Here is a 2,934-nt window from a genome sequence, read left to right as displayed (position 1 = left end):
AAGTTTCCATGGATGATGTGTTTCAAGATGATTCGCATGTTGATGCTGATGTGCAGACAAAGGAAAGACCTTTGAAATAGATTGGTAATAAATGGTTAGAGTTCTTATCCAATTAATATTGCATGTCTATTGCTGCATCTATTTGCATTTCTTTGTTAATGAGATGCAAGTTGTAGGATTTTACCAAGAAGGTGAATGGGAAAAGTTGAGTAGGAGACTCACTTTGTTGCTGCAACATTATATTCGGTTCAGCTTCGAAAGTATAGTGTGCTTAAGTGAAAGTTGAAGGATGAAATGAATGCATAAGCATGATATGCATGAACACATGGATGTTAATGATTTCTTTGTATTTGAACATGTATGTGTAATTAACTTGCAGGGTTGATTGCTTTGACATGCATGTGATGCAATGTTGACTTGGGAGAAGTTAACTTGGTCTCCAAGATGGAGATAATGATGAAGTGGTTCATATTTTGAAAAAGAGTCCTAACGGTCCTTTTCTACATTCTTGACTTGAAGGGTCATTTGTTTTAAAGGCATGTTTTGTGGGCTTGGTATCTAGTCCATTATTTGTATGCAGATGTAAGACATGGAAGTGTTCACAAGATGTGAAATCTATTTATTTTGTTGAAGCAATAGTTTTAGGCCATCTAATTGTTGTCTGTATTTCTGTTGTTGTTAACAGTTGTTGTTGACAGCTTGTCAAATAGATACAAATAAAAATTTTGTGAAGCAGATGGAACTTCACATTTGTTTGAGCCACCTTGGATCAATGATCAAGGCAGAGAAGTTCAAACTACCTTTTGTGACCATCTCAGCAGGAGTTCTGCATGAAGTCAAGGAGGAAAACAGTTCTTCCCAAGAGGACCAGCACATCTAGGAAGGAGAGTGGTCAAAGGCTTTTGTTCAGAGGCACTATGGAAGGCAAGTGTATGGAGGCTAAAAGAAGAGGGTGTTGTTACTCTCATTTACTGTTCAGATCAGTATGTCAATATTTTGGAGACCAAAAGTTATTTTAGCAGGAAGGTGTGATCCAAAATGGATCTTGGATAGAATTCTAAGTCTGAAGTGTTCCTCACAGAGGAAAATGAAAGTCCAAGGATGCTCTTGGAAATAGTCCCATTGCATAGATATTCTCATTCTGGATCTACTGCAACTTGAATGGGCTAAAATGGACTTTGGATGAAGAAGTTATTGCAGAAAGAAGATTTCCTTTGTCCTTTGAAAAAGGAGGCATTTCTTCTAAAAATGGCCTAAAAGGCTCCTTAAGGAAATCGCAATGAAAATGTGCAAAGGGGTGGACTTGAGGCCAGGGTGGAAGGACCCCTGATCAGCGATCTCTAACTCATCGCATTGAAGGCAAGCATGTATGCGATATCGGGACCCCAGACTTGAGATAATACGATTGCGATAATGTGATTATGCGATTGTGATAATCAGTGATCGGCGATTGGAGGAGCAGGGACATAGACCCCCACCGATGCGATACGCGAGGTGTGATATCGGCAATCGACGGATCGGCTAATCGGAGATTGGGAGATCGGTGATCCTCGATACAAAGGGTCGTTGGGAACGCGACTTGTGATAAGTCGATAAGGGCTGGACCTGATGGGAATTATAAGCCCGATTGCATAAAATTTGAAATCTAGTTTTTTCGGATTTTCTATGTATTAGCACATTTCCGCTATAAAACCGAAATACAAAGGAAACGACCTGAAGCGATAAAGCCAGACCCGAAAGGTTTATAGATGCGGCTTTGGGTTATTTGAGTTCCATGGTAAGCGGGATTTCGGGCGGACCTCAGGTGGTAAGTGGTATTGGACGGGCTCCGCCCGATCCCATACACTGGCCGACATGTGGCATGGTGCAGGAGAGAGAAAACCACCTTTTCGGGCGGGTAATCTTTGCGCACATAAACCACTTGAAATGGATGACAGCCGTTGGATCGGAGATCATGTAGATCAATGGTGGGCTTGCGACAGCCATAAGAGGGTGAACCTGATAGGGATTTTAAGCGCGATCCTATATTATTTGATGTCCGGGATTTTTCACCCAATAGTGTATTTCCGGTAAATCTCTGTGTATTGAAATTTTGTTCCTGTTATCACTTAGGTTGTCCCTTGGCTCCTTAAGGGATACGTGTTATAGACATTTTTGTGCCTTACAGCATTGAGCATGAAATGTCCATAATCTAAGGGATCCAAAGTCCCTAAACATGTTGTTCCTACCCCTAGAGGAACAAGGCTAACAAACCACAGCAATTCACAGAAGTTCTCCACCTGAAACTGCTCAAAAACAAGTCAATTCAGGATCATTTCAGTGGCTACACTAGCTGTTTGCGCTGAATGTCAAAGCCAACATTGGCTACCTGCGTTGAATGTCAACTGGAACACTGGCTACCTGCGCTGAACGAGAGTGGACATGTGGCAGGCTCATTTCTCAAGGTGTCAAAACCCAGGAAGCTTCCAAAATGACACTTGCCTCAGGGAATTCGACTAGTGATGAGTAAGAGGTTCCAAATCTCCAAGTGGAAGCAAGAACCTCCAAGTGGACTCAAGAACTGACAGAGGGAGGGGACACTAGTCACATCTCAAGCTAACTCATCCTCTCTCCAAACATCTATATATGGATCTCACCTCCATGAGATATAGGGGCTGGAATTTTGTTATTGCAAAGAATTGCTGTTGGTTTGAGACTGGAACTATTGGGTGCTTAATGCTTTGAAGGGGGTGAAGATAGGAATTCCATTTGCTGGGAAGGAGATGCTGGATTGGAGCCCTCTGGGTTGTATCTCTTCATGAACCTTGTTATTCATCAATAAAGCTATCTTGGTTTCTCCTATATGCTGATGTATTCTTGATGTATGATTGCATTAGTATGTTTAGTTTATTTCTAATCCTGAACTAGTTATGAATATGAATCCATGTCTTGTGT

Source organism: Pinus tabuliformis, chromosome 7 (genome assembly GCF_031772625.1).
Source record: "Pinus tabuliformis cultivar Carrire ecotype Pingquan chromosome 7, CPIR1, whole genome shotgun sequence".
Classification (NCBI taxonomy): domain Eukaryota; kingdom Viridiplantae; phylum Streptophyta; class Pinopsida; order Pinales; family Pinaceae; genus Pinus; species Pinus tabuliformis.
Note: the sequence above shows the minus strand (reverse complement) of the source record.